Below are 27,829 nucleotides of genomic sequence, written 5' to 3' on the forward strand. Positions count from 1 at the left end.
ATAAATTAACAATGGTCAATGTGAACTACCCCTCTCCAGCAGCTAGAGTGCTGGTAAGCGGGGTAAGCACTGAGGTGTTTCCGTTGGGAAGGGAAACGCGACAGGGGTGTCCCCTCTTGTTTGCGCTCAGTCTAGAACCTTCAGCAGCCACGATCGGACAGAACCCAAAGATTTGTGGAATACAATTTGCAGGCGACCACCATAAGGTTTTGCTCTTTGCAGACAATATTCTGCTCTCCCTGACTGAGCCCACGACCACACTGTCGGCCATCTCGGAGGATTTACAACATGCATGGAGGCATGAAAGGATAAGAACTCCCCAATCACTGATGTGATACTTGAACCCATTTCTGGATGACACATGCCACTCGTACTACATTTTGTATCTGGTTGTTGGGGGGGGGTGCGGAGAAGGGAGGAGATGCCTTGGAGGGTTTTGTTTTACAGTTAATTTCTCAAGCTGTGTCTCCTTACTCAAGGCTGTAAGAACACTACTCTTGGTAATACCAGTTAACCTCCTGTATCGAGGAGTATGGACACCGTAAGAATTGCATACATGCTGTGTAATGTACTATTTGGAAAAATAAACAAATCTTTGACTAAAAGCCAGTAAAGGATTCATGAGTTACGGTAGGGATACCTGGTTTGAATGCATCTGCGAACCATGTTCCAGAGGGCCAGTTTAGGTTTACATTTTTTTATGTAATTTCATTACAGGTTATTACAATAACCCTAAGGCACATTCTAGTTGACTCCATACCAGCCTGGAATTTGGAGGGGGGAACCGGGAGAGTGCTGCACACATTTATGATAATTACTTTATTCCAAGACAAAATGTATGCAGTTCTAACTTGGCACTCTTTTGCAAACAATTAGAAAGTGGAAAGTACATAGGAAATTCATGGACCCCACATTTGTAGCCTTGCATTGCTCCATTTCCCCACACTCATGCAGACCAGGAAAGCAGGAAACACTTCAGGATATCACCCCTTAACTATCAACCATGTGAAAAACTCACATGTCAAGACCGACATCTTACTGAAAAGAGGAATAAACTAACAAAATGGCATACTTATTTTTTAATCAACAGAGAAAAATGGGCTTAGATCACGATTCACATTCCTCCATTAGAATACTCAAAGTTGCTAAAAATACAGCAAACTCTCTGAAGGAAACCTTCTGGTCGCCATCCAAGTCCATCTCTTTCATCACCTCTTTTGCCATCATGTCCTCATCCTTCCCAGAGTCCTGTAGAATGAAGAGGGAACACACAGGAGAAGGTTTGGTAAAATGAAATGCACTATATTCAGAACATTCTACTTTCTCGCTGGGAAGGAAGTGGAGACGCTTCCCTCCCAAAACCTCCACCATCCCTCAATGTTTGCATTATTCTATACACTGATTTGTCAGGCTCAGTACAACAAACTCATTTCATAAGACCATTCTCCAGAAACCAATGTTTCGCAGATCTTACTTTTGACCAGATGGGCTAGCCAACAAGGGAGAGGTCTATTAGTACTGGTTGCTCAAACCCTATACCATGTCAGACTCTGGTAAGTGGGGCGCGCACACACACCCTTCAAGTGGAAGTTCTATGGGTTATTAACAAACAAACCTTCCCAGCACAGTCCAGCTTCTGATCTCCTAGAACGCAGTCAAGTATAAAGCTCCACCCTTGGGGTTGCTGCATCTGCTGCCTTAAGGAAGAACCATCTCAGATGAAAGTCCGGGGCAGAGACGGACTTCATTTACAGGGTCATTCTCTAGAGAGAAAAAGCTGCAGAGAAAACATGCAGCTCAGAAAAATCTGTGGCACAGAAATTGCCTAGAGCGTTTGCTTGTTCTGCAACACCTTACAGCATCCATGGTGTCCCACGGCCTTCAACCAGCAACGGCCCTCAGCCTCAAGCACTGGAGGAGTGTTACAAGCCATCCAAGTACACCTACCTGGAACCACTAGAGCCAACATAGTCTGTCCCTCTGCCCTCAATTTGTAAACTTGTGGATTGAACCAAAAGTCACATTTGTGTTTAGAATGTTATCCCTCCTTTCATAGAGGGAAGCTAAATATACCTAGGGACATTTAGTGTTGTGGAGATTGCATGTAATCCAAGAGCTAAATAAAGGAACCTTGGGGGGGGGGGGGTGGGGAATTGGATTGCAAACTTTGAAACTAATAGGGTAGTTGGTTCATGCTCATCCTGCCTTCTATTTCTTCAGAACAACCTGACAACCACTGCCCTCCTCCAGACCTGAACTAGGAGAAGAAAAATAAAATGGAGGTTTGGAGGGCAGGGTAATAAAGGAGGCACTTCAGATAGAACAGTCTACTAGCAATAACTATAAAGGGCTAAACATTTGCTCAGCCATTAGTCATTTGACTAGACTGCAGGTAAGTTGGTCACATACTGGGCCAGTTCCTATACCTCAATCATGGTAGTTGGAGCGTTGGCCATCTTTACCCATCAGCATTTATAGAAAGCTCAAACTAACTCATTTTCGCCTTAATTTGGGATACAAAAGTGCTTTCATCCATGCGGGTAGATGACCCAATCCTACCCATTGTTTCCAGCCAGGCTACTGGGAAGGTGTCATTTGGGTGAACCAAGCTCACAGTATCTGTAGAATATTAAATGTAATAAATGTACTCACCCTTCCTGGCTTCCTCCCAGAAGCTAGTATTTTCTGGATTACAAGCTCTCCGTGGCAAATACATTGTTAATCCTAAAACGTGGTTAAAGTACACACAACTCTAGACATTCAAATTATACCAAAGCATTGCTTGTCTGAAACAAGTGTGGTAGACAGGAAGGCGTCCAAATAGCATGGCAGAAGTGCACTGCCTTCAAGGCTCAAGTGCTAGCACTCTGGAATTGTATTCTAAACTTCTCACCCCAAGCTTCAGGCTTACTATAAAGGTGGAGAGCACGAGTGCTTTCCAAACAGTCCTACTTAGGTAATCTTGAACAGTGACATTTAGGCAGCTGTGCATGCCTTCTGTAGGAGCTAAACAATACATTTCACATCTGGAGGAGACAATCATTCTGCACAGCTATGATGCAAACGTACTGGAGCAAAGCATCAAGAGATTGAGAGAGGCTATTCATACAAACAAAAAGCTTGGAATATTGCCAAATGTTAAAAGTCAGTGGTGGAAGAGGACTTCAGTACTAGTGTCTCTATAAGGATTATCCTGTACTTTGTTCTAAATCCAGCCTTTAAAGCTTCAAGTCTACATAGACAATCCAATCTCAATAGAGTAGAAGGTACCAATAAAAGATAACCGAACTGGCAAGCCAGCACCCAACCAGAGACATGAAGGGGAACTCAGAAAGCACCTGCTGAGCTGCAAGTTGCAAGCAGCATTGTGAAGGTCCAGGTATACATTTGGCTAATAAGCCCTATAATAAATAGGGGAGAGAATACATACCGATTAACTGTGCAATATGGGCCTATATTGCCATCAAGCAGTTCTGGTGACATTTACAAAACACAAGGCTGAAGGTAGAGTTTTAACAATGTAACCTGAATGCCCCCCCTTCACCACCCCCCCCCCCTTGCTATATTGGGAAATATTACATGTTACACTGTATACATTTTTTACATTAGAATTGATTGTATGTCGCTTCAGATAGATTTAAAGCCTGATCAGTTTTTTTAATTCATGTTTGACCGATACCGCAGGCAGGTCAATGTTTTGGGAAATATGGGTTTTGTTTGGGGAAAATATTTACAAAAAATTATTAAATCAGATTTTAAAATGCAAAGAGCATTATAAGGAAATTAAACAAGCAATTTAAAATGCATTTTCGTAGTACAACGATATAGGATTAGGAAATTAAAAGAAAATAAAGTGCGATGAGGGACAGTACATTTTTACAGACCGGATCGTTGGTTTACCTAGTTTCACACACGGGGAGGATTCATTGGTAAAGGTTTGCATCAGGGTGGGCCTGCAGGGGGGCTTGTCCAGTATGGTAATACATGTTCTAATAACAGCACTAATATTGTGCAAGCATGACAATACCTGCATTTAACTTTTGTTTTGGAAAGTTAAAATATCCTGCAAATTAATTCGGCACTGAATTATGAGAAATATTCCCAGCAAGACCTTTAAATCACGCTCTTTGAAACCACTGGCAAACATTCAATAGGTGTATATTTAAAGATAAACATAGGTTGTACTCGCAGATAGACTTGGGAACTCCTCCTTCAGAAGCTTGGACAGATTCTCCTGGTTCAGCTCTCCATCCTTACCATCAGCTCCAGAGCATTTCTTGAATGTCAGGATCATAGCCTCACACTGCTGTTCCAGATGCATCTGGACTGTTGCAATCTGTAAAGCAAGTACACAAGCCCTCAGTCTGGGTCCAAAATATCCCAGCTTTAAAATGACAAAGCTGCATTCTCTTGCTTCTTGGCTGTGCTGAACAGTCTGTGCGTGCACTTATGTTTTATTTAAATTCATGTTTCATGGAAGAAATTTTATTTTTTGTGTTCATCATAAGAGTGTCTGGGTACGACTGGGTATCCTGGTGCAGTGGAAGATCATGTATTGTGCTTTAAAAGCTAATGCAAGAGAATATATTATGAAAAGTGTTGTAGAATGCACCATTTTTCCACACATTGTCTTGGGGGACACCCCCACCCCCCAAATCTCACCTTGTAGTGGTCAGGCTCTCGCTATGCATTGTTTGAGCCAGCATGTAATGAAACGAGCCCCCCCCCCCTCCCAGCAAAGAGCACGGATGTGCCCCCTACCTGGCTAACAACTTGTGCTGAGGGGGGGACCTGTGAAGCTTGCGACCCCCCCCCACACACACACACCGTGGGGGCTTATGTTACGCCACTGGTTTGGGGTTGGTGTGACAACATTGGCAAGAGCTGCTTTAGGTTCTCAGTCCGACCCTTCCCACCAGTGCTTTATTTTGGCGACTAGGACTTGTGTTTATTATCCGACTATGACCCAGAGTAAGAGATAAAAAAGCATTGGCAAAGCAAATGGGTCTCGCCAATGGTTTTAAGCACACTGCAGATCTATTTGAAGAAATGTGTAAATCTAAGACTTTGCGGCTGCCCGCGACCCACGCAGGGGGCCACCTTAAAAGGGCAGCCCTTTAGTGCCATTTGGGCACTAACCCACCACCTCTAATGCCGGGACTCAGGGAGGAATCCCCTTGCCTTAGGCACATCATTTCTAGTGCGCCGAGGAGGTGGGGTGGGTATTCATGCCTCCCCAGCCATCCTAGCATCCCTTTGAGCATATGGTCTGGTACTTAACCATGTCCCCTACTCCAACTACAGACCCTGGGGTTATGGTTGGCACTTACCTCCCCTCCCCCCCCTCCCCCCAGCGTAACAGTATTGGAGACCACGCCAAAAGTTATAATTTTTTGGATTAGGGGAGTAACCCCGGCTGTATTTATTAAAATTAACAAACAATTTTAAAAACATTATATACAGAAACTTTGCGCAGAAAGTACAGATACATTTGATGGTCAGATATTCCACGGCTAACCTTAACACAGTCTAATACACAAGACACTCCTACCGTAAATCTATCAATGCATGTATTTACTTTCTGCGTGTCCCATCTAGAGCCTACGGCAAAGTCAATGACTGGCAGCTCCCCCGATCCCAGTGTACTAATAAGGTTGCGCAGGGGGTACAGCTTATCGGATGGATACTTTCCCCCGGGGCCCCCCCCCCCTACGCCCTGTGCCTTACACTCCATTACAGGGGGCTGAAGACTTCTGCAGAATGGTGCCTTGATGCCCACTGGGAAGGATGACTCCCCCGGCCCCCGCACCCCGACAGCCTACTTACCAGCTGTCACTACCCCCCGGAGTTACATGGTGCTGACCGCTAAGGACCGAAGACTATGCTTACCAATCATGACCTTACCGCCTGACCAGAGACACCCTAAATACAACAATATCTGACTGAAAGAGGAATTCAAACTTGTGCTTTTATTTATACGTTACTACAGAATCAATTACATACAATCGCTTTGTTCCCTGCAAATAAATTGGGAAAAGGGGACAAAAAATAATTATCCATAACACACAACCGAAAACAAGCCTTCCAACAATACTTGCCTTAGGGGATGGTGGGTGGGAAAAGAAAGAAGATTACGGGCCCGCAGCTGGCCCGGTGGACGTTGCTTGTGGGGAGCAACAACAGACTGTTCTGCTCCCCACAACCCCCTTTTAAAGAGGGCACCCAGGCTGACTGGATGAGAGCAGTCTGCCTGGTCGCAAGTTGGACGTTTGAGCCGGAAGCACCCAAGTGCTTCCGGCTCACAGAGGCCGCCTCACCCATTGGTCGTTGCGGGGGAGGGAGCACCGCGTCATCTGCTGACGCGGCCTCCCTCCCCCCACCCCCCTACTAGTGGCCGGGGACTGGTGTGACTGCCATAATGGCAGCACGGTCTAGTCAGCCCTCGCGTTCTCCAGGACATGCAGTCGCTGCAATTGACACCATTTTGGACCCTCTTTGTGATACTCGGGATCGACGGGTACCACACGAGCTGCACGCAGCAAGTGCAAATAACCCCCCCCCCCCTTCTCCCCCAGTAGGCACTTAGAAGAGATGGCAGCAGTTGTAGGTGGTGGTCTGCCGTGTGGGGTATTCGCACTCACAGCATAGAACCTGGGATACAGGCTCAGGCCCGGTGCCGCGCATGTCGCTGCCTGGGCCCGTCTAGGGTACTCACCGGGGCTCCCTTGCAGGCCTGGGCGGTGTGGGCAAAGAGGGGCTAGGTGAGCCCCCCTCCCCCCTCGTTGTGCCTGGTCCCTCCCATGGCAAACGGCAACTGCCCTATTAGAAATTTTGCTGGGGAGTCTTGAGTCGCGGGAGGCAGCCTGCACTGCAGCGATTCTGCCAAGCGGCCCTCACTGGCCACACTCTGCCACCTTTACCCTTGCACAGGTTCGCACAATTCTGACACCTGCATGTAGGTGCTTTAAACATACCCCAGGAGTTCGCAGCACCTCTCGGGGGTGAAAAACAAAAGTGCTTCCATGTACATTTCAAGGGAGAGAGCTCCCTGGCCGCAGGAAAGTATCCGCAGGGGGGTCCTTTTACGCAGTTTTCATGGGACTCAGGCAGGCGAGGAGCACGTGGCTCGCCTGATTCGCTCCGTGGGGAAATATTTTGTCTGGTGTGCACCAAACAAAAACTGAAAACGCCTTTCAAAAGGGCAAGACCAGGGATGTAGATGCATTGATGGGTTTACCATGGCCAAATAGGGGGGGCAATGGGGTGGAGACAGTATTGAATGTAGAATCGGGAGTTCCATTCCCAGATTTTCCGCTTAAGAGAAGAGAATTGTGTGATCTTGGGAAAGCAGATGTAACTTAGTCTTCGAGGCAGTGCTTGGTGTAACAGCAAAAGACTTGGGAGCTGAGGGACAAGGTCCACGTGCCGGCGCGAAATCCTGTGGTTCTGGCCAAAATAATTAGCGGAGCCACTGCCATGTAAATCTCTGCGCTGGTAAGGTGGCGCAAGTCCTTGTATATTGTAACGGGTGCGCAGGTAAGGCGCTCCGATACCATCAGCTCTAGTATGTGCTAGATAGAACTGAGACAAGACAACCAATGACACTTTGCACTTTTGGGTAAAAAGCTCTGGTGGTCTGAGATTATCCCCCGCAGAGTGTGGCATGGGGCTAAGTCAGAGGAGGCCGTTGACTATTCCCGAAAAAGAGTGAACAGTTTAAGGCGCAATGGTCTGGGATTCATCAGACACGAGCAGATTCAGGCCAATATTAAAGGCTACTGTGACAAAGATGGGGTCCACTTGTCACCTGTGAGGATAGTACTGTTGCCCAGGGATTTGCAGGAAGCCTTGAAATGGCAAGTTGCAGGTGAGAAAGGAGCTGTATTGGTGGTGGGGCTCTTTAGGCAACGGGGGCTGCCTCCAGAGCTGCGGCGGAGTTACAGGGTGATCTGGAAGGCTTGCATGTTAATGAGGCCTTGCTGTTGTTTCACCCCTTCTAAGAGCCCCTGCAGCTCCACTCTACCTATGGCTTAAAAGATTCAGCCCCCCCCCGAAATTTTTTCTTAGCCCCCCCCCCCCCGAAATTTGACTCTAGTTGCGCCTCTGGCAAGAGTACAATAGGGGCGCCAGAGACAAATCCCAGGAGCCTCATGGTAGGGTCCTGGAAGAATTACGTTTGCGCCCCGTTAGTCCTTTGGGAGGTTGTGGGCCTGAACAACCAGGGGCTTGCCTTGCTAAGCTCCGCCCTGAAAGGGGCTTGAGTAATAAGAGACCAATGTGTCACGTTATCTGGAAAGAGGATCACCCCATACGGTGTAGCACTGATGGTGTTCTACACAGTGCTTGGCTCATCAAGCAGGCAGAGCAGCATAGGTTGGTTACAGCTGCCTGCCCTTGGACCGCTCGTAAAATAACCCACTAGATTTCATACTTTTGTATGGCATAAACCTGCAGCAATATTTTTCCCCAAACGAAAGTTGTGTTGTGTATTTATTCATGCGTACTCTTGTGTGGGTGGGGTGTGTTGTCAATGGCACTTTCCTTCGAGACCTTAGGTGGGTGGTGGAAGTAAGACTCGGACCAGTGCCGCCCTGCAGCTCTTCAGAACTAGGACTGTAGCGTCGCTCCACTGCGCTATGATGATTTAAGAAAACCTGCGAGATTAGCTGCAGCTCCCTGGAGATGGACAGCTAGATTACAAAGAAACAGATGTACAACATTCTAACAGGAAAGGGGGTCATGGAAGTAAAATGTAGGCTGGGGAGAAGCTCCTGGACGAGTCAGAGAGTCAATATGGAAAACGGTGGAGGGTAAAGAAACACATTGGTGAGAGCAAGGGGGGGGGAGGATAAGAGGGGACTGAAGCGCACAGTAAGGTGGACTGCGAGCTGCACATGGTGCTTTAAACTGACAGCCCTGATGAGATATGATATGATAGACTGCCCTGCACAGAGTTCTCCACAAGCAGAGAGAGACAGGGACCTCAGGTGCCCACTCACAAGCCACATTAATTTGAGTAGACATGAAGTCTGCAGTATCATGGAAAACACAAACAGATGGATGACTCTCATTTATACAAAGAGCAGAGATTGTTCCTCGTGACAGAAGAGCTCTCCCATCTACACACGGGAGAGGTTGTTCAACTTCAGATGGGAGGAATCATCAGCCTAGAGTGGGATCAGAAATACTAGCAGGTTCCAAAGAATCAAGGGGGGGGGGGGAGAAACCAGCAGCATCATGGAGGAAAATTATGGTTCAAAAGCACAGCACATTTGAACAGGCATTGAAAATGTAATAGGTCTCGCCTTTGATTAAGTTAAAGCCATTTGCTTATGGTATTGTATAGCAAGTAAGTAGTAGTAGTAATTTTATTAGCATAGTTACTTAAAACCATTGCTATACAAAATAAATTAAGAACAGGTACGGTAAAAATACAATTCTAAGTAAAATCAGAATAAAAACAATCGCATTTCCTTAGATAGACTGTACACACAACAGCTTCTTGAGTATAAAGTTTTTTTTTTTTTTTAAATTTAGCACTTCGTGTTAATAGGGTTATATCTTCTTTCTCGGTTTCCTCATGAGTTTGTATGATCAGTAATGTCAATCGACAAGCAATGTTAAGTCGATGATGCAGGGACCGTTATAGATTAATTTTTGGCATCTTTTTTTCCACTGCCTTCATAAATTTTACAAAGCTGCAATTCATGTGAGGATCGTGGGAAGAAAAGCAAGCGAGAACTGCCTTTCTTCGTGTACGGATCCCTTGCTGATTAAAGTGGTGTTTCAACAAGTGTTTTCGTTCATCGCGTAGTTTCTCACAAGAGCAGATCAAGTGCAGCATATCCTCATGCCCCAAACCACATAGCCGACAAAGAGGATCAGTTTTTATTTTATTTTAATCCAGATTGGAAAATTTTGAATGCAGGGGAGCAGGCCCAGCCTGTGCTTTAAGAAGCACATTTTGGCGGATTTAGAATATCCCTCACCAAAATAGCTCTGTGGTGCCTTAGTTGAATACGAGTTTAAGATCATCCAGCCATGCGTTCTTTTAGAAAGGGCTGCCTTGTCTTGAACCCATGATAGTTGTTTGATCGATTTTTTGATCAATTTTTTGAATGTTGTGTGGTTTTCTGGGGTATCCCAGAGCTGCTCTAATCCCGTGTTCTTCAGGCTGTCCTGTAGGAACTTGGCTGCTGCTGAGGACGGGTGTTGGGCTAGCTCCATCCACAGATGTTCATTTAATGTTCCTTGTTTCGATTTCCTCACTTTGTCCCAGGCTATCATGTAGGCTCCCTGCCTTGCCAGGATCTGTTGATCAATGCCAAATTCAAGCCTGATTTGAGCTGGTGAAGTTTGCTTGGGCAGGCTGAAGATGATTCTGTAGGCAGCTGTTATTGTATTATCAAGGATCTTGGCATCTCTTCCTCTAAGAGCAAAGCAAATGGCTTTAACTTAATGAAAGGCGAAACCCATTGCATTTTCAATGCACAGAGACACATGGACAGAGGAGTGCGGCGAGAGCTGGTGGTGCGTCTCCGTGATGTGGGTCTGCTACGATATCTGCTGTGGGAGGTGGGCAGTGAGCATCAAGGTCTCATCAGATCGAGGAGTTTACCAACACATGGCTGCGGGCGATATAAATACTACACCGCGGGGACCTCTGGGAAGAGGGCTGCTCCCAGGAATGGGGGTAACGTGGTGTGCTAATCTGCACTTGTGATGGAAGCACATTGTTCGGTGTCTTTGAACACATACTCGTGCAAGTAAACAAGCCAACACTGACATGCAGAAGGAAACAAACACTTATATCTATGCACAGACAGGTACACACTTGTGCAAGAAAACACATACTTGTGCAAGCAAGCACGTGCACACTCGTGCAAGCACACACAGAAGCAATCATTGACATGATGAAGGAAACATGCACTTCTTCATGCACACACCCATTCACATATACCCACATGTGATTAGGGCCTTCAAAGCACACACATGTGCACCCACACAAACGCGCGGGCACACACACCCCCGCACAGACCCCCGCCCCCCCACGGAAGCGCACACAGACGAGGGCAGGGTGAACATTCACATAGGGCCCAGAGACCAGGACGAATCTGCTGAACATGTGCGTTGGTGGGAGTGGGCTCAGCAGCATGGTGGTGCCGGAGGAGGGGTAAAGGGGGGGGGGGGGAATAAGCCAGGTGCAGCCCCCCCCCGAGTCTGCTGCCAGAGGTGCCGAGAGCGCAGTGGAGGGCCTCAGAGGCACCATAGCAACAAGGCCTGACCCGGCTGGAGAAAGGGCAGAGATTAGAGGGTGGGGGCCCCCTCTGCCGCCACACTCTCCATCTTGAGGCCCCCATGCTGAAGACTTCACAAGTGAGGCCCCAGTAAGACAACCTGTGGGGGGGGCCAAGGCAAGTGAAGGACAAAAATCCAATGAGCGTGCCATGCTCGGGAATTACCAATCACCGGAAGATCTGAAGTCAGGCTGTGTGATTAATGCCCGTCCTGCCTGCGCTCCCCGCGGTGCGCCTCCCTGAGGGCCTGGGCCGGACTGGCTGAAGCGGGCACAGGGCAATCCCTGGTGGGCTGCATGGGTGGGGGGGTGGTTTCGGGCCCCTGGGGGGCAGTTTGTTACTGGGCCGTTCAAAATAAATCAGCCCTGTAACAAAATCGGCTGAAAACCAGCCCTGGCAAAGAGCTCGGCGGTACCCCCAACCCCCAGGGGGTGTGGGCCGGCCGAGCACCTTGCCAGGGCCAGTTCTGGTTCCCAGTCCAGCCCTGCTGAGAGCACTCATTTCTGACTGAAAAAAACACTACTGGGCAGGCTAATGGCAATAATTTTAGCCCCCAGGCAGAGCTGGGTGTGTGTGAGGCACCAGCTCAGACAGACTGGTCTCGGCACAGCCATGACTCCCACTCTCGGTAAGGATTCCTTGGCCTGTCAGCTGTCGGTAATGGCCAGGGTGGAAGAGTTGTCGCGCTGGCTCTGACTGAGCACCCACGTTAACGAGCAGAGTCTAGGTAACAGAGCAATTTGTGTCGTAATGTCAGACTTGTGCCTGCAACATGAGCCCTTGCCGTTCAGAGTCAATGAAGGAAGCAATAACAAGCCTGGGAATGCGGTGTGAAGGCAGCGTGATTTCTAATACATGCCCATTCACAGAGCTGGACTGGCGCGTGCACACGCCCACTAAGATAAAACGTTTACGACGCATGGAAAGCAGGTGAGCCCATCCAAGTGGGCCGTCACAAAAAGCCAAAGGGAGGCAACATACAAAGCTCTTTTGCAATGGATGGCCACCGTTTGGCATAAACGGTGACTCCAGCCAATGGAAAAGAAGGGCGAGGCTTAAAGCCCTTTTCTAAAAGTACTCAGTTTCATTAAATCTCGCCGCGCGAGCTGCGCATGCGCAGCAACGCTAGCCGAGACCTAACATATGTGCAGCAATGCTAGTCGAGACCTAAAAAGGTGCACAAAAGTGCTCACAGAAGCGACTTGCTTTTGTCTCCCTGCCAGAGAGATGGACGTTGTGAACTCTGAAAAATGGTGAATGATGAAAGGCGAATACCCTGTAAACAAGCATGCACTATTGGAGGGGGAAGAAGACCTGAATCACAGCAGGAGCAGTAGAGCGAGACTAAGCACAATCAATCTCCAGAGAAAAAAAAAATAAAAATACAGGAAGTGATGCTTGCCTGGGCTGTCTAATTAGGAGGCAGCAAAGAAGAAGTGACACTTAAGCCAACGAATGGTAGGTACTGGGCAGGCGCCAAGCACTTTTTGTATGCTATAGTGTCTTGCAAGCGAGATGCTTGCTCGACCCCCCCAAAAAAATATAGGTTAAAAAAACAAAACTAAAAGTGAGGAAGAAGGGTTTAAAGAGATCAAGAGCCAAAGAGGCTAGCAGTGCATGATGGTGGATAAAAGAGGCATGAGGCGGAAATGAAGACTAGACAGCCAAATTTGGAGACTATATTTTTGCCCCAGGCCTTATTCTTAAGAATTAAGCGAACTCATCCTCAGCTCTACTTAGTTTACTAAGACGCAGATCCCACCAGAAGACCTGTGGTTTGAAGACGTTTTGCGGTTCCGTTTTAGCCAAATACCACAGGAGCGAGTCACTCGAATTCTTCTTCATAGCTGCCCATGTGACAGTCCAGGGTTTTTCTTTGGATTCTGAGACTTGTAGTCGTGTTGATTCAGTCATTAAATCCAGCTTACAACATGAAAATGAAAAAAAACTGGACCGGAGCAGCATGTCATGGATGCGCCTGTGGAATATGGCATTATATGCAACATTGGACGGATGAATATATCAGCTTAATCAAAGTCCTGATCGATGGGACCTTAAATTGCGTCCAATCAAAGTTGCTGAGTGGTCAACTTTAGTTAGCTACACTCAGTCATGGTCATTTCAAAGCAACCACACTTTCTGGTGCACGCATCGTCAGATGCCCCAACCCAGGTCGTTTGCATTCTGGGACTTGTAATTTATTTTTTTTACTAGAAAAAGCATGAACGCAAGCCCCAGATTACAGAGGAAGCAGGACTTGTAGGGTCCAGTCAAGCAGATCAGAGTGCATTCCAGTTTAGCCAACAATCTTAAGAGCTCACATTTTTCTGGGTCAATGCGCGAGTCGCACCTTCAGGCCCATCTTCCTTTGCATAATAAAGCTTGCAAGGTTTGTCACAGCCCATAAAATATGTACCCCAAGGTATCAAAATGTGGAATAGGTATGTGGCTGGACAGCGCAAGATACAGCTTGGACGTGGAAAATTCTAAAGTGCTTCATTCGGCCCATACTTATTTAAACTAAGTTAAAACTACAAGCCCCATAATGCCGTCTAACCGCACAACAGGTTGATGCACAGGAAACAAGGTGTAACTTGCCAAGAACAGCCACACACTCACTGGCGTCCATCAAGTGCTGGGTCTTTACTTATAGACTTGACTTCTCATTACGGGTCATTTGATACAAACTTTTCCCTCCCCATCTTCAGACCGCTCTAGTCCCACAAAGGCTCAGCTGCCACTATTCAATGTATGGCAGGGTCTCCCACCCCAGGCCCGCCTTTGCATTCTGGAGGAGGACAGCCATGTGCACCCCATTGTGAGAAGTTGGCCTGGTATATGATGTTCACTAGTTAAAGTGACCACCTTGTACCATGCCAAGCAACCCTTATGGTGTGGTTGTAAGTCAACCTTTTCGGACTAGCTGCCCTAGTGGTAGCGTAGGCTAAGCAGTCTTTGAGGCTAAACTCGTTAAAGCGTGTTAAGCAGGCTGTTTTACCAAATGTAACCCCCCTTTATACCAATGAAAGGACACCACACATATATATATTGAAAATATATATGTATTTATTTCTCAAAGTATCCCCTAGACTCTTTATGAGCACAAATCGTTAAACAAGACAATGTTATAATATACAGAAGTTGCACTTTATATGGATGGGCCCTGGTGGCCACTCAAACCATATACTAAAATAGTGGTATAAGTACCACGAACAGGAAAGGGAAAAGGCCTAGGGCCTCTAGAATCGCTGGGCCTACAAGGAGCTAACTTCAGTTAGTGACCAGGTGGTCCACGGGTCGCGTGTGCAGTGAGGAAAGTTACACGCGGGCTCCCATAGGTTTTCAATGGGTGCGTAAAAGTTTAAAAGTTACTGCAGAAAGGGTCTTCTGGATAGACTACGATCTTAAGATTCAAAACACAGACACTAGAGAGGTTTCTCTACACTTGGGCACCGGAGTGCCAGCTTTACCTCACCCACAGGAAGCGGGTGCATAGGTCTCGAAGTGCGTCGGATTTTTTCTATCTATTCAATGGAGCCTGATGACAAAGATGCTGCAGGCGGTCGGTCCAGAAGAGTTGCGTTGGATCCAAGGGTAGATCGGAGTGGTCGAAGACCTGAAAGCAGAGGGGACAGTGTTCACAGTCACTAGCCAGTGACCGGCGTGGCACCAGGTAGGTACCAGGCGATGTCGGGTGCAAACAGGTGGTTAGATGTAGCTTGTCTCCGCAGCCACGTGGTCCCTGAAGGTCGACGACGTCCAGGAGTCGAGTTACGAGCTGTCCCACGCAGGCTCTCGCTGTCGGCGGTGTCGGCGACTCGAAAGGAGCAAACAAGCCTTGGCAAAGGCAGGAGTCCTGAAAAGAGAGGAAAGCTGATTGTTCTGACCAGCAAGGTCGGAGGGGCTGCTCTTTTGGAGAGCAGCTAGGGCCAGTCTGGAGCAACCAGACCAGCATTGTTGATTTCAAAATAGGTCGCCAAAATGGCCACTAGCCAACGGGCCAGGGACCGGGCAGGCGCGTCGAGATGCAAAGTGCTGAGGGGCCCCACGCAGATCGTGGAGATGCTGGAGGGCTCACCTTTGGTGCAGATGCTGCTCGGTGGTTGGGCTTCTCAGGACCCAAAGCACAACTTGGAGGGAGCCTCTGTCGTTGCGCTTGCAGCTTGTCGTCGGTCTTCCAAGATGGCTGGCTCCACGTGTCTCGGTGCCTCCACGGGTTCCTTCTTTGCAGGGACTGTGGATCGGGCGGTGAGAGGTCTGGAGGTCCAGGTCTTGTTGGGCTCTGGGCTCGGGCTCCGGCAGGAGGCGGCGGCGGCAAAGCAGACGTTCAATAACTGGTTGGTGCTTGCGTTAGCAAGATGGTCACTCCCTGACCATAGGGGAGATTTCCTTCAGTCCTCTGTGCAGCAGAGCGTCGAAGTTCCCGTCTTCTTCTTGTGGTTAAGTTGATTCCAGGATGTCTGAAGTCTTAGGACACAGCTCCTACCTTTAAGCGGATTCTAGGGGCCGGACTACCTGCTAGGTCCCTCCCTAAGGGTGGGACCAGGAAGGGGGGTGGTTACACCCCAAATCCTTTGTCCAGCTCGCCCCAGGTCCATGGCTGGTGTGCCCCAGGACCGGTTTGAACTGGCATATGCACCGAGGCTCCTTGTGAGCCTCAGGCATGTCTGGTTTCTTTCAGGCCCTACCTGACCAATACACAAAATCCTGTCTGGGGTGGTGCTCGCACCTCCCCTGGCAGGAAACCCTTTGTCCACGTCTCCCAAGCTGGAAGGACTCCCAGCAGCAGGAGGGCAGACTTGTGTCTGTGGTGGCAGCATCCATTTTGTGGAGCTGAGGCTATGTCTCATTTTACCCGGGTTTCAGGTACTGTACATGTCGTGTCCCTCTAGAAGGGTGGAATGCTAACCCCGTCGCCAGAATTGGCGAGGGGTTAGTATTCCAATTCGTATGACACCTTGCTCGACATGTTTTGATAAAGCCAAACCAAAGTTAGCATTTAACCGCGAGGTTCATAATGCACTTAAGAGTATATGGTATGACGATATCTGGAAACGGTAGAAGGAAGTTGTTCCGACCACTGCAGACAGGCTCAGCTCATGCCAGAGCACCATCTCACATGGAACCAAGCACTCTGCCTTCAGGATTGTTAAGGCCTGCCATAGGAGTGACTTATAGATTAACATGTGTCCCATTTAATGTTAGGTATAGGTATACTACACCTAAGTAAGAGGTGGTTACACCAACTTACCCCAGCTGAGTGATCAGCCAGCTGTGTCAAATTTGTTAGGCCAGGCCTGGCATAATACACGCTTCAGCCCCTGGTAGGCCTTAGATACACCAATGCCCTGGGTACCTAGTGTACACTGGTACAGGGGCTCACAGGGTGATCCAATTCCAATTGGTTATGCACCTAGAGTGCATAGTGTCAATTTAGTTAGAGAGAACAGCAGGCTGGGGGTCTGATTAGCAGTCCCATAGCCTCAATATGTCAAAAACCAGTGAAGCAAAAAGCAAAAATTTGGGGTGACCATAGGATAGCAGACCCTACTCTCCTACACAACCCCCCCCCCCCCAAACGCAGGGACATTAAACTAGCCTTGACCAGTCTCGTCTTCATGTCCTAAGTGGAAGTACCTGAAGAGACCATCTGCATTCCTCTTCATCTGCCTCTAATGTTCGGACAGTAATGACATTTATCCAGGACTGGATGAACTGCAACCACCTCAAACTCAATCCGGACAAGACTGAGTTAGTCCTGACCGGAGGTGGTTGCAGCCCATGGGCCCCTTCTCACTGGCCCCTGTCACTAGGTGTTCCCCCTCTTCCGGTCCCTAAGGTCAAAACTCTCGGGATTTTTCTAAATTCACAACTCTCTATCCACTCACAAGTTGGTTCAGTGGTCTCTGCTTGTTTCTTCTCATTAAGACTAATCAGGAAAGTTTCCCGTTTTTTTCCCTTTCTGCGTTAAAAATCATTGTGCTGGCCATGGTACTATCACGAATTGACTATGGCAATATCATCTACAATGGAGCCCCTGCTTATGCGATCCATCGTTTGCAGCTCATTCAGAACCAAGCGGCTCGTTTGATTCATGGCTTACCCAAATACCACCGAGCCACTCCCCTGCTTAAAGCTTTGCATTGGCTCCCGGTGAGAGAGCGTGCTCTTTTTAAACTCGGCTGCCTCACCTTCCAGGCTAGATCGGGAACAGCCCCCGAGTTTATACGCTCTGCCATAAAACCATATTTTCCAGGTCGCGAACTCCGCTCTGCCCACATGGCTCTCCTGACCATTCCTCGTTTCAAGAAACAGAAATCTGGCGGAGCGAAGTTCGCTGTTCTCGCCCCGCTCTTTTGGAATTCTCTTCCTGCCGCTCTCCGTACTTCTCCTTCCTACACTCTATTTCGGAAGGATCTTAAAACCTTGCTATTTGAGCTAGCCTACAATGTCTAGCCTTCTATCGCCGACTGCTACTGCATCACTTAAAGCGCCATGAAACCGCTTGGTATAAGTGTGCTCAATAAATGTTTTTAAATTCAAATTCTGTACCTGGCCGGTGCTCCACTGTAAAGTCCATCCCCTGTAGGGAAATGGACCACCTAAGCAGTTTGGGGTTTTCACCCTTCATCTGATTTAGCCACAAGAGGGGCTTATGGTCGGTCTGAATCTTGAAGTGAGTGCCAAACAAGTATGGCCTCAGCTTCTTCAGGGCCCACACCACAGCAAAGGCCTCCCTCTCAATAGCTGACCAATTCTTCTCTCTGGGGGTCAACCTTCTGCTAATAAAAGCAATGGGTTGGTCTTGACCATCTACATTAAGTTGTGACAGCACAGCTCCCACACCCAACTCAGAAGCATCTGTTTGGACAATAAACTCTTTGGAGTAGTCAGGACTTTTCAGGATAGGTGCAGAGCACATGGCCTTCTTCAGGTCCTCAAATGCCTTTTGACAGCTTACTGTCCACTGAACCTTTTTGGGCATCTTCTTGGATGTCAGATCATTAAGAGGAGTCACAATGGACCCATAGTTCTTAACAAACTTCCTGTAGTACCCAGTCAAGCCCAAGAAAGCTCGAACTTGAGTCTGGGTGGTTGGAGGAGACCAGTCCTTGATGGATTGTATCTTACTCTGCAGTGGTTGAACTTGGCCTCCACCTACAAGGTGGCCCAAATACACAACCTTACTCTGCCCTATCTGGCACTTAGTAGCCTTGATAGTGAGGCCTGCCTTTTGCAGAGCCTCAAGTACCTTCTTCAGGTGGATCAGGTGATCCTCCCAGGTGGAGCTAAAGACAGCAATGTCATCAAGATATGCTGCACAAAAGTCATCCAACCCAGTACGGACTTGATTCACCAACCTTTGGAAGGTGGCAGGTGCATTCTTCAGACCAAAGGGCATCACCAAAAATTGATAATGCCCACCTGGGGTTGAGAATGCTGTTTTGGCCTTAGACTCCTCAGCTAATTGATTTGCCAATAGCCAGCTGTCAAGTCAAATGTGCTCAAAACTTAGCAGAAGCTAGTTTGTCTATGAGCTCATCTGCCCTTGGAATAGGATGTGCATCTGTCCTAGTGACAGCATTGAGTCCTCTGTAATCCACACAGAACCTCATCTCTCTCTTGCCATCTTTGGTGTGAGGTTTGGGGACCAGAACCACTGGGCTAGCCCAGGGGCTCTCTGAGGGTTCAATGACACCCAGTTCCAGCATTTTGTGTACCTCAGCCTTTATACAGTCCCTGACGTGGTCAGGTTGTCTGTAAAGTTTGTTCTTCACAGGCAGACTGTCACCAGTGTCCACCACATGGGTACACCAGTCAGTTTGACTAGGTATCAGTGAGAACATATGTTGAAATGATTGTAGAACCTGTCTACATTCAATCTGCTGATGGTCAGTGAGGTTGCTTCCAAGGGTCACTCCTTCAACTGAACCATCCTCAGGGTTCTGAGACAACAGGTCTGGGGGAGGGTCACTCTCTTCCTCCAGTCCCTCATCTGTAGCCATGAGCAAGCCCATGTCTGCCCTGTCAACATATGCATTTAACCTGTTAACATGGAGTACCCTGTGGGGACTCCTGGGAGTTCCTAGGTCCACCAAGTAGGTGACCTCTCCCTTCTTTTCCAGGATTGTATGGGGTCCAGACCATTTGTCTTGGAGTGCTGCTGGGGCCACTGGCTCCAACACCCATACCTTCTGTCCTGGCTGAAACTCATCCAAGACAGCCTTTTGGTCATGCCAAGCTTTCTGTAAGGCCTGGCTTGCCTCAAGGTTTTTGGATGCCTTCTCCATATACTCAGCCATCCTGGAGCGGAGACCAAGTACATAGTCCACTATGTCTTGTTTAGGCTTTTTGAGAGGTAACTCCCATCCTTCCTTCACTAAACACAGTGGGCCTCTTACAGGGTGCCCAAACAACAATTCAAAGGGGCTGTAGCCAACTCCTTTGTGTGGGACCTCTCTGTAAGCAAACAGAAGGCAGGGTAGAAGGATGTCCCATCTTCGCCTGAGCTTTTCAGGTAATCCTTTGATCATACCCTTTAGGGTCTTGTTGAATCTCTCAACAAGCCCATTGCATTGTGGGTGATAAGGAGTGGTGAACTTGTAGTTGGCACCACATTCCTTCCACATAGCTGTCAAGTATCCTGACACAAAGTTGGTACCTCTGTCAGAAACCACCTCCTTAGGAAACCCCACTCTGGAGAATACTCCTAGCAGGGCCCTGGCCACAACAGGAGCTGTAGTGGTCCTAAGGGGAATTGCCTCTGGATACCTGGTGGCATGATCCACTACCACCAGTATAAACCTGTGCCCAGATGCAGTGGGAGGATCCATGGGACCCACTATATCTATTCCCACTCTTTCAAAGGGGACCCCCACCACAGGTAGTGGTATTAGGGGGGCCTTTGTTGTGCCACCTGATTTGCCACTGGCTTGGCAGGTTACACAGGAGCGACAAAACTCCTTGGTATCTTCATTCATGTGAGGCCAGTGAAAGTGAGGGACAAGCCTGTCCCAAGTCTTGTTCTGGCCTAACTGTCCTGCTAAAGGAATATCATGGGCCAAGGTAAGAAGGAAGCCCCTAAATTGCAGAGGTATAACCAACCTCCTGGTTGCACCAGGTTTTGGGTCTCTAGCCTCTGAATAAAGGAGCCCATCATCCCAATACACTTTATGGGTACCTTGAGCATTCCCAGCAGCCTCAGCAGCAGCCAGCTGTCTGAGGGGTTCAAGAGATGGACAGGATAACTGAGCCTGCCCCAAGTCAGCCCTGGAAGGTCCCCCTGTCCCCAGAAACTCAACCTGATCAGGTTCAAGCTCTTCAGGGACAGTTCCTTCAGGGTCCTCTAGATCATCTTCCTGGGAAGGCTGATCATCACTTGGAGGCAGGGGGAGGCACAGCCTTAACCCTCCTGTTCTTCTTGGTAGGTGCTTGGTCCATTGTTCCAGGATCCAAGACCTGTGGTTCAGTAAGGCACTTTTTGGCCTGTGACCTGGTCACAGCAAGGACATGTGGTGATATACCTAACATCTCTGCATGTGTCCTGTACTCCACTTCTGACCATAGAGAACTCTCTACGTCATTGCCCAACAAACATTCTACTGGGAGGTCTGCCCTAACCACAACCCTTTTGAGGCCAGTTACCCCTCCCCATGAGAAGTTAACAACTGCCACCCTATGTGAAGTAGTGGAATTGCTGGCATTGGTCACCAGGTAGTTCTCACCTGGTATGTACTGTCCAGGGTCCACAAAGCCTGCTGTCACCATAGTGACACTGGCACATGTGTCCCTGTAGGCTTGAGCCACTTTTTCATTTATTAAAGGAGTCTGTCTGTACTTGCCCAGGTTACTGGGGCTCACAGTCAGGGACAAATCCATGTCCCCATCACAGATCAAGACTGCCTGTGTCAGGGTTCTGTCTAAGTCAGAATCTCCTTCAGTTCCCATAGTGATTCCCACTACACCCTTTGTTTGGGGACCAACACTGCTAACAGTAGTACTGGGAGCAGGTGCCTTAGGGGCAACAGTGTTGGGGGCTCCACCCTTCTTACAATCACTAGTCCAGTGAGTTGTATTCTTGCAAGATTTGCACCAGGGTTTCTTTGGACCTTCTTTCTTCTTCCCTTTAGGCTGGGACCCACCCTCGTTAGTACTATTTTGGGGCCCTGTTGAAGACTTCTGGTCTTTAGATTTCTGATCTCCACCCTTTTGGTCTGTTTTCTTCTGATCACCCCCTTGGCCCTGGTTCTGGTTCTTTTGCTTAACCCTGGTTCTGACCCATTTGTCTGCCTTCTTTCCCAATTCTTGGGGAGAGGTCAGATCTGAGTCAACCAAGTGTTGATGCAGTTGCTGGTTCTGACAGTTATTTAAAATCTGTTCTCTCATCATCAAATTGTACAATCCTGTATAATCAGATACCTTACTTCCCAGCAACCAACCCTTCAAAGCCTTAGTGGCACATTCAATGTATTCAGACCAGTCCTGAGTCTGTGTCTTCTGGGTGTCTCTGAACATTAACCTGTACTGTTCAGTGGTTAAGCCTAACCCATCAACTAGGACACTCTTCAGGGCTCTGTAGTTACTGACATCCTCCTCCCTAACAGTGAGGAGTCTATCACTGCCTCTTCCTTCAAAGGAGAGCCATAAGATTGCTGCCCACTGGTCTTCAGGAACCTGCTGCACTTTGCAGGCTCTCTCAAGAGCAGTCATCCATTTGTGGATGTCATCCCCACTTTTGTAGGGGGGCACAACCTTGGACAGGTTCCTATTGTCAAAGACCCTATCTTTGTCCTTAGGGACAATGCTGCCACCAGTGGGTATAGACCCACTCTCTCTAGGTTGCCTAGCCTTACTCAGTTTCTCTTCCATCAGAGCTACTTCTACCTCCTGTCTCCTTATTCTCAGCTGAGCTTCCTTCATTCTGGCCTCATGCTCCCTCCTTTGAGGGGTGGTCATCCTTCTCCTGGAGTGACCTTGAGAGCCTCTAGAGGTATGAGAAGCATTAGATTCACCTGAGTGATTCCTTTGCCTCCCAAGCCCCTGGTGAAGTCCACTGGGGAGATCCAATGGGATGATCCCATTGTCAGTCCCCAATAGCCTTAGGTTAGCTGGGCCACGTATAACACTTGGCACTGGGCTAGTTCTCCCTTCATCCTCACTACCTTCTGTATCAGTACCCTTATCACTTTCATCCTCTGTAGTATGGTTCTCATCTAAGGGGTGACTATTGGAAAGGGGTACCTCAGTAGCATCTTCAGAAGGGGGGCCTCCTGTTCCAGTCCCTATGGGGCCTAACTGGGAGGCTTTCTTGAGAGCTTTCTGATCTTCATCAGCCTGTAAAATGAATGAATGAATGAAGCAAATTTGTATAGCGCAACTAAGCCCAATGGGCGTCAAGGCGCCTAACCAAACAATACTGACTTAGAAAATACTCGGAACTTACTGGTAGGCCTTCACAAAATACCAGGTTTTAAGTGCTTTCCTAAAAAGGACCAAAGAGGGTTGGGACTTAATCTGCAAAGGGAGAGAGTTCCAAAGTCGTGGAGCAACGATGGAAAACGCTCTACTACCCCATCTCACCTTCTTACTTCGGGGGATTACCAATTGATTAGCCTCTGAAGAGCGGAGACATCTGCTAGGAATATAACGTACCAGAAGGGACCCCAGAGCATCAGAAGGGCCAGCGGAAAGAGCTCTGTATGAAAGACAGAGAAGTTTAAAAGTAATCCTGAAATGGATGGGGAGCCAATGTAAGTGCTTCCTAGCAGCAGTTGCAGAGGAATCTTTCGGAAGAGCCAAAACGAATTTAGCAGCAGCATTCTGCACAACCTGAAGGCGCTGGATGAGATGTTTATTAGTATCCGCATAGAGTGCGTTACAATAATCCAACCTCGAGCCAACAAGAGCAGTCACAGTTTGCTTGCGTGCCAATGGTGAGAGATAATGAAGAATTTTTCTTAGGGTCATAATGACACCCCAACATGTAGAAACCGTCCTGCTGACCTGGAGATTCATAGTCAATGAAGTATCAAAAATGACTCCAAGGTTCCTAGCAGACTTAACAGGGGAAGGGCAGGTTCCTAAAGATGTAGGCCACCAATCACTAGACCAGATATCTTGGTCTTTACCAAAGACAAGGACCTCAGTTTTGTCGGCGTTCAGTTTTAAGGAGTTTGACACCATCCAGTCCGCGACCAACTGCATACAGGACCTAAAACTGGACGCCGAAACACTGACAGGGTGGGCTAGGGACACCATGATTTGTGTGTCGTCAGCATAGGAGAAAGCTCTCTGAGTTCAGCAGAAGTAGGGTTCTTGGGCTGTTTAAGGCCCCTGACATTTGCCAACTGCCTGAGCTCATTTTGATTTAGGGTAGCAAAGAGAGTTGGTGCCCTCTAGGGGTCACTCTCGACAGAGATGGGTACCTTGGACCCCTCTGCCCCCTCCATTGCTCTTAAGTGTGGGTGGATGGGTTGCAATTTACCTACACTTGGGTTTACCTACTAAACCTATCTAGTAGTTGTAGTCAGGGTGTGCTACTCCCTTTGCTCTACAACAACTAAGTTCAGTAGAACTTAAGTATATCTATCTTGTTTTATATGTACCTACAGGTACCTATGTGATCTTTCAATTGGTAACCAAGAGATTACAATGGTAAAACACAGCAAGCTCAAATCCAACCGCTGCTCACCAATGTGAGAAGTTGGCCTGGTATATGATGTTCACTAGTTAAAGTGACCACCTTGTACCATGCCAAGCAACCCTTATGGTGTGGTTGTAAGTCAACCTTTTCGGACTAGCTGCCCTAGTGGTAGCATAGGCTAAGCAGTCTTTGAGGCTAAACTCGTTAAAGCGTGTTAAGCAGGCTGTTTTACCAAATGTAACCCCCCTTTATACCAATGAAAGAACACCACACAGATATATATTGAAAATATATATTTATTTATATCTCAAAGTATCCCCTAGACTCTTTATGAGCACAGGAGCACAAATCGTTAAACAAGACAACGTTATAATATACAGAAGTTGCACTTTAGATGGATGGGCCCTGGTGGCCACTCAAACCATATACTAAAATAGTGGTATAAGTACCACGAACAGGAAAGGGAAAAGGCCTAGGGCCTCTAGAATCGCTGGGCCTACAAGAAGCTAACTTCAGTTAGTGACCAGGTGGTCCACGGGTCGCGTGTGCAGTGAGGAAAGTTACACGCGGGCTCCCATAGGTTTTCAATGGGTGCGTAAAAGTTTAAAAGTTACTGCAGAAAGGGTCTTCTGGATGGACTACGATCTTAAGATTCAAAACACAGACACTAGAGATGTTTCTCTACACTTGGGCACCGGAGTGCCAGCTTTACCTCACCCACAGGAAGCGGGTGCATAGGTCTCGAAGTGCATCGGGTTTCTTCTATCGATTCAATGGAGCCTGATGACAAAGATGCTGCAGGCGGTCGGTCCAGAAGAGTGGCGTTGGATCCAAGGGTGGATCGGAGTTGTCGAAGACCTGAAAGCAGAGGGGACAGTGTTCACAGTCACTAGCCAGTGACCGGCGTGGCACCAGGTAGGTACCAGGCGATGTCGGGTGCAAACAGGTGGTTAGATGTAGCTTGTCTCCGCAGCCACGGGGTCCCTGAAGGTCGACGACGTCCAGGAGTCAAGTCACGAGCTGTCCCACGCAAGCTCTTGCTATCGGCGATGTCGGCGACTCGAAAGGAGCAAACAAGCCTTGACAAAGGCAGGAGTCCTGGAAAGAGAGGAAAGCTGATTGTTCTGACCAGCAAGGTCGGAGGGGCTGCTCTTTTGGAGAGCAACTAGGGCCAGTCTGGAGCAACCAGACCAGTGTCGTTGATTTCAAAATAGGTTGCCAAAATGGCCACTAGCCAACGGGCCAGGGACCGGGCAGGCGCGTCGAGATGCAAAGTGCAGAGGGGCCCCACGCAGATCGTGGAGATGCTGGAGGGCTCACCTTTGGTGCAGATGCTGCTCGGTGGTTGGGCTTCTCAGGACCCAAAGCACAACTTGGAGGGAGCCTCTGTCGTTGCGCTTGCAGCTTGTCGTCGGTCTTCCAAGATGGCTGGCTCCACGTGTCTCGGTGCCTCCATGGGTTCCTTCTTTGCAGGGACTGTGGATCGGGCGGTGAGAGGTCTGGAGGTCCAGGTCTTGTCGGGCTCTGGGCTCGGGCTCCGGCAGGAGGCGGCGGCAAAGCAGATGTTCAATAACTGGTTGGTGCTTGCGTTAGCAAGATGGTCACTCCCTGACCATAGGGGAGATTTCCTTCAGTCCTCTGTGCAGCAGAGCGTCGAAGTTCCCGTCTTCTTCTTGTGGTTAAGTTGATTCCAGGATGTCTGAAGTCTTAGGACACAGCTCCTACCTTTAAGCGGATTCTAGGGGCTGGACTACCTGCTAGGTCCCTCCCTATGGGTGGGACCAGGAAGGGGGGTGGTTACACCCCCAATCCTTTGTCCAGCTCGCCCCAGGTCCGGGGCTGGTGTGCCCCAGGACCGGTTTGAACTGGCATATGCACCGAGGCTCCTTGTGAGCCTCAGGCATGTCTGGTTTCTTTCAAGCCCTACCTGACCAATACACAAAATCCTGTCTGGGGTGGTGCTCGCACCTCCCCTGGCAGGAAACCCTTTGTCCACGTCTCCCAAGCTGGAAGGACTCCCAGCAGCAGGAGGGCAGACTTGTGTCTGTGGTGGCAGCATCCATTTTGTGGAGCTGAGGCTATGTCTGATTTTTCCCGGGTTTCAGGTACTGTACATGTCGTGTCCCTCTAGAAGGGTGGAATGCTAACCCCGTCGCCAGAATTGGCGAGGGGTTAGTATTCCAATTCGTATGACACCTTACTCGACATGTTTTGATAAAGCCAAACCAAAGTTAGCATTTAACCGCGAGGTTCATAATGCACTTAAGAGTATATGGTATGACGATATCTGGAAACAGTAGAAGGAAGTTGTTCCGACCACTGCAGACAGGCTCAGCTCATGCCAGAGCACCATCTCACATGGAACCAAGCACTCTGCCTTCAGGATTGTTAAGGCCTGCCATAGGAGTGACTTATAGGTTAACATGTGTCCCATTTAATGTTAGGTATAGGTATACTACACCTAAGTAAGAGGTGGTTACACCAACTTACCCCAGCTGAGTGATCAGCCAGTTGTGTCAAATTTGTTAGGCCAGGCCTGGGGTGGCATAATACATGCTTCAGCCCCTGGTAGGCCTTAGATACACCAATGCCCTGGGTACCTAGTGTACACTGGTACAGGGGCTCACAGGGTGATCCAATTCCAATTGGTTATGCACCTAGGGTGCATAGTGTCAATTTAGTTAGAGAGAACAGCAGGCTGGGGGTCTGATTAGCAGGCCCACAGCCTCAATATGTCAAAAACCAGTGAAGCAGAAAGCAAAAATTTGGGGTGACCATAGGATAGCAGACCCTACTCCCCGACACCCATTATAAAACCAGGGCACAACCTCCAAAAGGCAAAGGGACGAGGCCTGGACCGGAGCAACTCATCACCCGTGGGACTGGGACACTCGGCAGCTATGAGAATTCATCGGTGGTGCGTTCGGAAAAGTTAATGTGATCGTAGTCCCGCAGAACTGACCACAAACCCCGCATACCACGGCGAGTCACGTTATCACCCAGAACGAGCCACAGACCTCTTATTGCCACACAGAACAGAACACACACCCCAGGATTATCACCCACTACAGACTACTTGTTACCCAGAACAGACCACACCCGCGGAGTATCACGCTGTTTTCACCCAGAACAAGCCACAAACGCGAATCCCAGCTCTTACCGCAAGTCTCAGCTCACACGGGGTGAGCGCAGGAGCCTGGAAGGAGAAGCGTAGCAGACGGCCAGTCTCATTGGCCTCTTTAAAGCCCCCAGCCCCTCCCCTTTACTCCAGGTGAGGACCGCGCACGGGCTGCTTCAAACACAGGCTCGGACTCACTCAAAGGGCAGTCAGTCAGTGCTCGACGGGCTTCGCTGATAGAGTGTGGGGCCGTTTTTAGCGCGGTTATGGGTCTATATAATTATCTATTGGGCCTGTTTTTTGCAGTTAATTTCTCAGATATTAAAACACACATTGTCTGCAGCAACATCACATCCATGCAGTCTGCCCTACATTGCAAAACGCGGACACAGCGTGTCTTTTTATACTCTGAAAACTGCCCCAGTTTGCAAATAATATGGGCCACTCTTTAGCTTCCTCATTCTCAAATGGGGGCACTTTTATTTTGGTGTCCGGTCCGATTTTATATCTCGGTCCGATCCTGTTCAACTTCAACAGGTTTGGAGCGATCGATTAAAAAATAAATATAAAAAAATCACGAAACCGATTCTTCGGCCTCCCTAGCCCTGGTTGACGCCTACTGAGAGCAAACACCAGATTAGCTGATTTAGTTTATTTCCAGAAAGGTCTTTGAGTTCACTAAATTCCATAATTAATTATATTTTTTCCCTCTGGGTATTTAGACATATACAGAAACGACAGCCCTATAAGCATCACTTTCATCGACGTTTT

The 27,829-nt window shown here is 48.5% G+C and overlaps 1 long non-coding RNA gene across 1 annotated transcript; it reads right to left on the minus strand.

Annotated features, from left to right (window-relative positions):
- Positions 1–1,064: 1,064 nt before the first annotated feature.
- LOC146772864 (uncharacterized) lies at positions 1,065–27,411 on the minus strand. Its single transcript, XR_014971928.1, has 3 exons — positions 27,101–27,411; positions 4,186–4,336; positions 1,065–1,248 (listed from the first exon to the last, which is right to left on the minus strand). It is a non-coding gene; the product is annotated as an uncharacterized LOC146772864 (long non-coding RNA).
- Between the last annotated feature and the right edge of the window lie 418 nt (positions 27,412–27,829).

The sequence above is a fragment of the Triturus cristatus genome, chromosome 12 (genome assembly GCF_964204655.1).
Source record: "Triturus cristatus chromosome 12, aTriCri1.1, whole genome shotgun sequence".
NCBI classification, from domain to species: Eukaryota; Metazoa; Chordata; class Amphibia; order Caudata; family Salamandridae; genus Triturus; species Triturus cristatus.